We start from the raw sequence: 11,350 nt of genomic DNA, 5'->3' as shown, positions 1-11,350 counted from the left end.
ATAGTAATTTTAAAATGCTTCTCATGCAGATGAAAAAAGAATACTTATTCTAATTTTCTCAGATGGTTCGCTGATCACATCAATTGAAACTATTCTTTAAGCCGTAAAATGCCAGCTATCTCTACGTGTATATCAGAATTTCGTTATGTTTCCTTAATGTGATTATCCATCCTATAAAACGTCTCAGAGTTTTGGAAATAATTGGGTGTTTCCCAGTGAATTTTTAGTACATTTGTCGAAGTTGTATATTTAGTGATTTCTCCCCAAATTAAGTTTATACAGCCATCATTCCAGAGTCCAGTAAAATCGTTTTCAACTACCCCGAAAGTGGGTGCTATCAGTTATAACAATTTCACAGTTGTATATACTTTTTAGCCTTGGCGTCACGGCCAAGAGAAGTAAAGAAAAAAAAATAAAAAACAGACTCATTGAAAACTAAAAATCCAATTAATCCCAACGCGATGAACACAACAGTACAGGACTCCTGTACTGCAACCTGATTATTTAAAGACCCATCATGAACAACAAAACTGCGTATAGGAGGAACCAAGTAATGTTTTTAAATTGTATGTCTACGGAGATTAGGAATAAAGCCAAAAAGGGTAATCAATTATATATCTCGGTATTGTGAGAGTGTTTACACTTTCTCGTATTAATTTTGATGTGAGAGTCAAAAGATCATCAATTTCCTTCTCTCGAGTTCTCCGTTTTTGAGACTTTACCTATGGAAATGTGGATTACGGTGTAAGAAACATTGATAATGTGCAAATATTATTTTAATTTTACATTTAGTAAGAAGGCAGGATTTAATTTTAAAGTATTTCTTTAGATAAAAAAGGATACCCGTTCGATGTTTCACGCTTATTTCTGTGACCTAAACATCACTTTAGATTCCAGTTCTCATCTCGTGTAAATCGATTTCTTGTTATAAAGTTTGCTAAACGTATTTTTTTTTTTTTTTACCAGAAAAGTTTTTTAAATTTTGGAAATAATTTGGTGTTTCTCATTTTTGAGTAAATTTTTGAAAGTTATATATCTTGCTATCTCGACCAGAAATAAGCCATCATTCCAGTAAAATAGGTTCGATCTACCACCTAACCAGATTCTATCAGCCGTAAGTAGTTCACAATTAGTGTTACTTATCCTTTAGGTCCCGGATAACATGAATTAAAAACAAATCAAGTAGACCAATCGACAATTCAAAATCCAGTTATTTTCATTACGACAGACAAATGTTCAGATCGACGATCCGGCAAACTTTTTTTTTCTTTTTAGAACAGTCATGAACTGCGTATATAAACTGTATATCTGAGTATTTACCTTTTCCTTATACAGTACATCTGATAATACCTAATCAGACTTCTTATAAACAATGTATTGTCTTTTGGAGTGATATATCTTGGTAAATATGGATAATATCACAGAATCCGTCATACTGGGAAAATATTCCAATTTTTTAAAAGAAGATAAGGAGGTTCAAGATGAACAAGTTACGGATAAAAATAACATCCTTTATATGTCTAGATTTCCTAGTTTAAACAACTAGGAAATCTAGACATATGACGGATGTCTAAGCAAACGAAACTCTTTGGAGCTGAGAAATCGTGCAGTGGACTCTGCAGCTCTCGGGTAGGTCTTGGGGTGTGCCCGTGAGCTGTCGGCCTCGGACTCGCCCCTCTTCCTGCCTCCCATAGGCCGAGCACTTTGTGAAGCACACGAGCCCCACTCGGAATAATACGCCTCACCTCGAAGTCAGCCCGCAAGAAAATAGGCGTCAGACATGTAGGCAGAAGGTAACCGCCACGAGAATCCATTCGTGGGCAATGGCGACTACAACGCTCTGCATATAGTAATCCGAGCGCTTTTTTTTTTTTTTTTTTTTTTTTTTTTTTTTAATCTATTTCATCATACGCGTTATGTCATTTTGTCTAGTTACTGCTGTACTCACGCAGTTGCAAGCGCTGGTTCGAATCCTCGCAATATTTGCCAACGGCCATACCACGTTGAGTACACCGCTTCCCATCCGATCAGCGAAGTTAAGCAACGTTGGGTCTGGTTAGTACTTGGATGGGTGACCGCCTGGGAACACCAGATGCTGTTGGCATCCCTACGTGTCAAGTGGGGTTGGTGGAGGATTAGTGCCCCTCCCTGTAAAAACAATTAACTCTAAGCCCTTGGCCACCATGTTTGGGATACTTGGCGTCTGGCAATGAATAAATGAACCTTTTTTTTCTGAGGCGTCTTTTTTTTTTTTTTTTTCTGAATTCGAGGAAATTAGGGTGGTTTCCCGGCAAATTTGGAAATCATTTGTTGAAGTTGCATATTTAGTGTTTTCGCCCTGAATTCTGCGGTTTTAGGATAACAAGTAGAATAGTTTTGAATTACTCCTATAGCGGATGCTTTTACCGTAACAAAACTACTTGTATATTTTTTCCCTCTACAAACGAAAATGGATAACAAATGACCCTCTTCCTTACTGAAAGATGCAGTTTCCGGACGATACTCATACAGTTGATTCAGTGTTCCTTCAACGTGGCCTTTTTTTTTTTTTGTAGCTATGTCGACGGATATGAATAAAGACAAATTGCAATTTTTTGTATTTTTAATTTCTCGTATTAATTTATATGTTAAAGTCACAAGCTCATCAATATTCCTTCTCACGAGTTAGTTCTGAGAGATTTTTACTAAGGAAATGCGACTTTCATTATACCACGATCCGTAATCCTTTCCAAATATTTTTTTTTTCTATTCAATCACGAGGCTCCAGAAAATTTTAAAGTGCTTCTACGGGAGATGAATGTGAAAACCTTTCTCATTCTAAATTATTGCTTGTACCAGTTTATATTTATTGTTAGTAAACACTTCAGATGCCAACTCTTCTTACATGTTAATCTATTCCTTTTTAAGTTTCCTAAATGAGATTTTCTCGCCGTTAGAAATATCTGTAAGTTGTTTTAAAAATTGGTTGTGGTTCTAAATCAATTTTCAGTAAATGTGCGGACATTGCATATATAGTGATTCTAGTTCATAATTGCCACTCCTTTTTATCCTTATAGTCGCGGCTTAGAAAATTTGAAAAAGCCAGTGATATCCAAAAAAAAAAAAAAAAATCAGTTGATCTCATAAGGAGAGACAACAGTTCAAGTCCTTGCTCATTGCAACCTGTTTTTTTTTTTTTTTGATCTATCATGAGCAATACATCTTCATATATGAGGAACCAAGTAATGTTTATAAACTGTTTCTCAGTACGTCTGTCTGTTTACTTTTTCCAACTAATAGCTATCTGATAATAAGTAACTAAACAATTATCTATTCAAAGATTTATTGCCTTCCCAAGCGATTCTACCTTCGTAAACAAGGATAATAATATCACACGAACAGTCTTGCTGGGAAAATGTTCTTTTCAATTTTTATACATCTTCATATATGAGGAACCAAGTAATGATTATAAACTGTGTATCTCAGTAAGGCTATTTTCTTTTCCTTACTAATATATATCTGATAAAGAAAACCAAAAAAGTCTGTTTTAAACTCCTTGTTGAATTTTGGAGTGATTTTACCTAGGTAAATATCAATAATGATATCACACGATCCGTAATACTGGGAAAATATTCTATCTATCTATCTATTGCCAGACGCCTCAATCCCGTTTGGGGTGGCCACAAACAAATCGCCTCCAAGTCACCCTGTCCCCCACCATTTCACTCCCCTGCTCCCAACTCACACCCCTCTCTCTCATATACCTCTCCACCCCATCCCTCCATCTCATCCTAGGCCTCCCCCTCTCCCTTTCCCCCTCCACCTCACTCACATACACTCTCTTCGTCAGTCTTTCACCCTCCATCCTCTCCACATGGCCAAACCACCTCAGTGTGTTCCTCATAACGCTTCCTATCACATCCACATCAACACCACAACGCTCCTTTATATCCTCATTCGTCAGCTTGTCTCTCCATGTGACTCCACAGGCTCCTCTTAAATAACTCATTTCCACTGCTCTCACTCTTGACTTGTGTCCTTCCAACAACGTCCAAGCTTCACTTCCGTACGTTAGAGTTGGTATCACAATACTGTCATGTAGTAACTTTTTCACTTCCATGCTCACTTCCCTGTTTCTTATCACTGCTTTCAAGGAACCAGCAACCTGTCTACCCTGTTGTACCCTTTCAAGCACTTCACCCTCCAAACCTCCATCCTTACTCATCACACTACCCAAGTACTTAAACGAACTCACATTTTCCAATTCCTCACCATCCAACCTCGCTGTACATTCACTGACTTCACCTCTCTCAAAGACCATCACTTTACTCTTCCCTACATTCACCTTTAGATTCCGTTTCTTACACACTCTCTCAAACTCATCCACCAAGCCTTGCAGCTCCCCTTTGTCTTCACTGAATAACACAGTATCATCTGCAAACAACAGTACAGGGAGTTTCCAAACACTATCCTCTCTCACCAGGGCCACTCCAACATCCACTACCCTACCTTGTACCTCCTTTATTACCCCATCCATGTACAGATTGAACAACCATGGAGACATGACACATCCCTGTTTCAACCCAACCTTCAAAGAGAAAAATTCACTTGATTCACCATCCACACGCACTGCAGCCTTCGCACCATCGTATATCCTCTTCACAGCATTCAACAACTTTCCATCTACTCCATATATTCTTAACACTTTCCACAATCCTTGTCTATCCACCCTGTCATATGCTTTCTCCAAATCCATGAAAGCCGCATACAACTTCTTTCCCTTCTCTAGAAACATTTCCACTAAAGATCTGAGAATGAATATCTAATCTACACAACCTCTTCCCTTCCTAAAGCCTCCCTGTTTTTCTCCAACTAATTTCTCTGTTCTTTAACTCTGTCAATAAGTATCCTACCATACACTTTTCCTATTATACTAAGAAGACAAATGCCCCTATGATTACCACACACTTCTTTTTCCCCTTTTCCTTTGTACAAGGGAATAATTATACCTGACTTCCAATCCTCCGGGACTCTACCTTCCTCCCAGGCCAATCTGCACATCTTCCACATCCATTCTACTACTATCTCTCCCCCATGCTTCAGCATTTCACCACACACTCATCAATTCCTGGGGCTTTCCCTGATTTAACTTTCTTCATTGCTTCCACAACTTCTATCCTACTGATTTTTTCCTTCTCCTAGCCATTCCCCAGCCACTTATACTCGCATTACTTCCATCCTCTACGTTCAACAATTCCTTAAAGTGTTCTCTCCATCTGCTCACTTTTTCTCCCTTCTCCACTAGTAATCTACCATTTTTATCTTTCACTCCCCTGCTAACTTCACTTCCACCCTGTCTTACTTTTTTCACCTCTCTCCAGAACATTTTCTTAGTCCCTCCACTTTACACTCAAATTTCTTCCAAATTCCTCATCCACTCTCTTCTTACTCTCTCTTACTAATCTTTTCACCTCTTTCTTTCTACATATAACTCTTCCGCCTCTCAACCTCTTCCACGCCCCTATTTCTCATCCATTCATTGTATGCTTTCTTCTTTTGTGCCACAGCCTGTTTCACCTCTTCAATCCACCATGCTGTTCCTTGCACCCCCCTCCGTCTTCTCTTCCTTCCACACACCACATCACATGCTGCACATATTTCTTCTGTAAATATTCTACACACCTTCCATGTCTCCCATCTGCTCCAAATCATATTTGCCCAATCGTTCCTCCACTTCTCTTTTATACTCTGCCTTTTTCTCATCCTCTTGTAACCTTTCCACTCTCCTTGCAACTACTCCTTCCTCTCGTCTTTCCCTTCTTATATTCCTCCAACTTGAACTTTAATTCTGGCCATCACCAAGCAGTGGTCAGAAAGTCCACTCCCCCAACCTCTATAAACTCTTGCATCCATTACACATCTTCGTATCCTTTCATCCACACACACATAATCAATCATTGCCTTCCTTTCATTCAGTTCACCACCCACCCTTCTCATCACTCGCCATGTATACCTGTGGATCATTTTATGCCTGAAGAGGGTATTGGCTATCACCAACCCCCTCCCAGCACAAATGTCCACTAACGCACTCCCATTCTCATCTATCTCAGCAGGCACACCCCACTCACCAACTATTCCATCCACCTTCACATTTCCAACTTTGCCATTCATATCACCAATCAAAAACACTCTCTCATTCCTTCCAAACTTTTCCATGCACACTTCTACATTTGTCCAGAACTCTTCTCTCACTCTTCTAGCACGATCTTGCGTTGGCGCATACGCACACACAATCGCCCACATTTGTATTCCAACTTTCAACTTTACCCACACAATCCTTGACCCAACTGATCCATACTGTCTTATGCTCTTCTTCCATCTTTTACTCACAACTATACATACTCCTTCCTTTGCCCTCTCATTCTCACCTACTCCTGCACATATACCCCATCCATACTCCCATTCTCTCACACTTTCTCCTCTCCATTTTGTTTCAGTTATTCCACATACATCCACTTTCGCATCCATTTTATAAATTTTAATCATGAGGCTCAGGTTATCCGTATCTCTAAATTTCCACGTTATTTACATGTTTCTAATCAAATGACCCTCATTGGGCTTAAACCCCTCAAATTCAAGTCTTATTTTAAAGAGAATCGATTTCATCCTTCGTGTTATACCATTTAGCCTTGTTACAGATTTTTTTCTTCAAAGACAGACTCACCCTCAGAATTTTTTTCTGAAATTTAGAGTTATGAGGGTTTTGCTACGTAATTGTGAGTACATTTTGGAAGTTGCATATTTTGTTTTCTCGCCTTCATTTATGCGGTTTTTAGGATCACTCATTCCTAAAGCACATTTCTGCAACCGTAACATAACAACTTGACCATTTTCAATCTGATGAGAAAATGTAATAATTATCCCTCTTCCAAAGGTTTAAATCCAAACAATCTCCAGATGACATATATACAGGTCATTAAATGATCCTTTATCCTGAAATTTTTTGGAGCTGTCATGCACGCTACGTGTACGGAGCTTAGGAATAATGCTAAAAATAGCAATTATTTATAAATCTCGATATTGCGAGTGTATATACTTTCTCGTACTAATTTTAACGTGTCAAAAGATCATCAATATTACTTCTCTCCAGTTATCACAGTTTTTGAGATTTTACCTAAGGAAATTTGGATTACAGTGTAACGAACATTTATAACGTGATTTTTTTTTTTTTTTAATTAAGAAGGCTCGTTTTAATTTTAAAGTGCTTCTACTGCAGATAAGAAAGGATACGCGATTGATTAATGTTTGGGTCAGAGAAACTCTGACCTAAACATTTATTCATTTCAGTTTGCAGTTCTCGTGTAAATCGATTTCTTATAGTATGTTTCCTAAACGTATTTTTCTTTAAATTTCAGAAATGTTTTCTGAATTTTGGAAATAATTTGGTGTTTCTCAGTCATTTCTTAGTGAATTTGTGAAAGTTACATATCTAGCTATTTCGACCAAAAATAAGCCATCATTCCAGTAAAATAGGCTCGATCTACGACTTAAGCGGATGTTGTCATTCGTAAAAAGTTCACAATTGTTACTACTTACCCTTTAGGTCCCGGATAACATGAATTAAAAAAAAAAAAATAGACCCATCGAAAATTCAAAATCCAGTTATTTTCATCGTCAAACAACATTACTTGTCGACGGTAGGGCAACTTTTTTTTTTTTTTTAGAGCCATCATGAACAATAAAATTGCGTATAGACTTTATAGCTGAGTACGGCCAGGTAATTACTTTTTCCTAATAATATACATCTGATAATATCTAATCAGTTTTCTTGAAAACGATGTATTTCCTTTCGGAGTGATTTACCTTGGTAAATATGGATAAAGATATCACAAGATCGTCATACTGGGAAAATATACCAATTTTTAAAAAATAAGGAGGCTTAAGATGCCCAAGTTATAGATAAAAATAACCAGTTTTTTCTCTACATTTCCAATCAAACGAAACTCTTTGGAGCGCTCGGGTCGGTCTTGGGGTGTGCCCCGTGAGATGCCGGCCTCGGACTCGCCCCTATTGATGCCTCCCACAGGCCAGACTTTCTGTGATGCATGCGAACCGAACTAGGGAGAATACGCCTCACCTCGAAGTCAGCCCGGAAGGAAAAAGGCGTCATACATATCGGCAAAAGGTTACAGCCAAGGGAATCCCCTCGTGAGGCAGGGCGACTACAACGCTCTGCATATAGTAATCTGAGCGAGATCATTTTTTTTTTTTTTCTGTGAATATTTTATCCTACGCGTTACCTCATTTTGTCTTGTTACCTTTTTTCTCTGAGGCGGAATTTTATCACCCCCAAATATTTTTTTCTCAGTTCCAGGTCATTATGACTGTTTTCCGGAAAATTTAGAAATCATTTGTGGATGTTGTTATCGCACCCAATTCTGAGGTTTTAAGATCACAAGAAGAGTTATAAATTACCCCTAAAGCGGATGCTTTTACCGTAACAAAACTTGTATATTTTTTTCCCTCGACAAACGAAATAGAGTAACAAATGACCCTCTTCCTAACGTAAAAATGCAGTCTCCAGACAATATTCATATTGTTGATTCAGTGTTCCTTCAACGTGCTTTTTTTTTTTGTAGCTAGGTCTACGGTGATAATACAAATGACATTTTTGTTTTCAATTTCTAGTAATAATTTATATGACTCAAAAGCTCATCAGTTATCTCAGTTCAGAGAGATTTTACCTAAACAAATGCGACATGAACCGTAATAATTTGCAAATATTCTTTTTCTTTTATATTCAATCAGGAGCCTCCAGGTAATTTGAAAGTGCATCTGCTGGGGATGAATGTGAAAGTCTTTCTTATTAGAAATTATAGCTGGTTTCGGTGGCCCCATATCAGTTGAAAATTATTGTTAGTAAACACTTCAGATGCCAACTCTACATGTTAATCGATTTCTTTTTTTTTTCCTGAGATTTTTTTTCGCTGTTATTAGTATTTCTAAGCTTTGTAAATGATTGCGTGTCTTTCCAAGTCAATTTTCAGTCCATGTGTGGAAATTGCATATTTAGGCATTCTATTTCACAATTGCCACTCCTTTTAATCCTTGTAGTCATTGCTAAGAGAATTTTTCAAAAAGCCAGAGAAATTAAAAAAAAAAAAAAAAAAGGCAGAGACAACCATTCAAGTCTACGCTCCTGCAATCTGATTTTTTTTTTTTTTTAGATTTATCACGAGCAATAAATCTGCATATATGAAGAACCAAGTAATGTTTATAAACTGTATAATATCTCAGTACGATTATTTTCTTTTCCTTACTAATATATATCTGATAATGAATACCTAAGAAATTCTCTTTTAAACCTTTTCTTGTCTTTCGGAGTGATTTTACCTAGGTAAATATTGATAATGATATCACTCGGTCTGTGATACTTTAAAAATATTTCATTTTATAAAATTTGATCATTGGGCTCGTCGACACTCTCAAGGCCTAGTTATACAAATAGAAATATCCGTTTCATCTCTAAATTTTCACGGTGTTTACATGTCTAATCAAACGAGCCTCATTGGGCTTAAACTCTTAAAATTCCTGTATCATTTTAAAGTGAATCGATTTCATCCTACGTGTTACCCCATTTAGCCTAGTTACAAATTTTTTCTTCTGGGACGTAATCTGCTCATCCAAAGATCTATTTTGTTATTTAAATGCAATTTTGAGTAAATTTTGGAAGTTGCAGATTTTGTGTTATCGCCCTCATTTATATGGTTTTTAGGATCACTCAAGTATGATAGTTTTAACTTATTCCTAAAGCACATTTCTGCTACCGTAACAAAACAACTTGACCATTCTAATATCAAGTAACCTTTACAAATGAAAATGTTCATAAATGACTCTCTTCTCTGGGTAGAAATCAAAACAATCTCCAGATGATATAAATACAGGTTATTAAATGATCCTATATCTTGCCTTTTTTGGGGAGCTGTCTTACATTCTATATGTGCGGAGATTTGGAATAACATTAAAAATGGCAATTAATTATATATGTCGGTAGTGCGGGTGTGTTTATGCTTTCGTGTATTAGTTTTGATGTGAATCAAAAGCTCATATACATTTCTTTCGAGTTATCACAGTTTTTTGAGATTTTACCTAAGTAAATCTGGATTACGGTGTAACGAAAATTGATGTGTATTTTTTTTTAAATACTTTTAATGAGAAAGCTCGATTTATTTTTAAAGTGCTTCTACTGCAGATAAAAATGGATACTCGTTCGATGTTTCTCGCTTGTTTCTGACCCAAAAAACAATTCACAGATTCCAATAATCTTTTCGTGTAAATCGAGTGTCTCCTAAACTTTTTTTTTTTTTTAACCAAATGTTTTCTGAATTTTGGAAATAATTTGGAGTTTCTCATTCATTTTTAAGTAAATTTGTAAAAGTTACTTATCTAGCTATTTCGACCAAAAATAAGCCATCATTCTAGTAAAATAGGTTCGATCTACAACCTAAACGGATTTTATCTGCCATACGTAGTTCACAATTGATACTACTTATCTTTTAGGTCCGGGATAACATGAATTAAAAAAGTAGACCCATCGAAAATTCAAAATTCAGCTATTCTCATCACGACAGAAAAAATTTCAGGACGACTATCTATCTATCTATCTATTGCCAGACGCCTCAATCCCGTTTGGGGTGGCCACAAACAAATCGCCTCCAAGTCGCCCTGTCCCCCGCCATTTCACTCCCCTGCTCCCAACTCACACCCCCCTCTCTCATATACCTCTCCACCCCCTCTCTCCATCTCATCCTCGGCAATATATATATATATTTTTTTTAGAGCCATCATGAATAATTGCGTATATAAACTGTATATCTGAGTACGGTCATATAGTTAATTCAGATAATTCCTAATCAGTTTTCTTGTAAATGATGTATTGTCTTTAGGAGTGATTTATCTTGGTAAATGTAGATAAAGATATCACACAATCTGTCATACTGGGAAAATATTCCAATCAAAATGCCCAACCTACAAAAAAAAATAATTTATCTCTAGATTTCCAAGTTGTTTACACATCTCTAATCAAACGAAATTCTTTGGAGCCGAGGAATCGTGCAGTGGACTCTGCAGCGCTCGGGTAGGTCTTGGTGTGTGCACTTGAGCTGCCGGGCTCGGACTCGCCCCTCTTCCTGCCTCTCACAGGCCAGGCACTTTGTGAAACACGCGATCCCCACTCGGGAGAATACGCCTCACCTCGAAGTCAGCCCGCAAGAAAAAAGGAGTGACGTCGGCAGAAAGTAACAGCCACGAGAATCCTATCGAGGGCCAGGAATATGAGCGAGACCGTTTATTTTCTTGTGAATATTTCATA

The 11,350-nt window shown here is 37.3% G+C and overlaps 1 non-coding gene across 1 annotated transcript; it reads left to right on the top strand.

Annotated features, from left to right (window-relative positions):
• Positions 1 to 1,985: 1,985 nt before the first annotated feature.
• On the top strand, positions 1,986 to 2,104 carry LOC145397283 (5S ribosomal RNA). Its single transcript, XR_013896900.1, has one exon. It is a non-coding gene; the product is annotated as a 5S ribosomal RNA (ribosomal RNA).
• Positions 2,105 to 11,350: the final 9,246 nt, after the last annotated feature.

Source organism: Coenobita brevimanus, chromosome 40 (genome assembly GCF_032717465.1).
Source record: "Coenobita brevimanus isolate Jiangsu-jjx chromosome 40, ASM3271746v2, whole genome shotgun sequence".
In the NCBI taxonomy this organism is placed as follows: Eukaryota; Metazoa; Arthropoda; class Malacostraca; order Decapoda; family Coenobitidae; genus Coenobita; species Coenobita brevimanus.
Note: the sequence above shows the minus strand (reverse complement) of the source record. Positions and strands in the feature narration are given on the sequence as shown.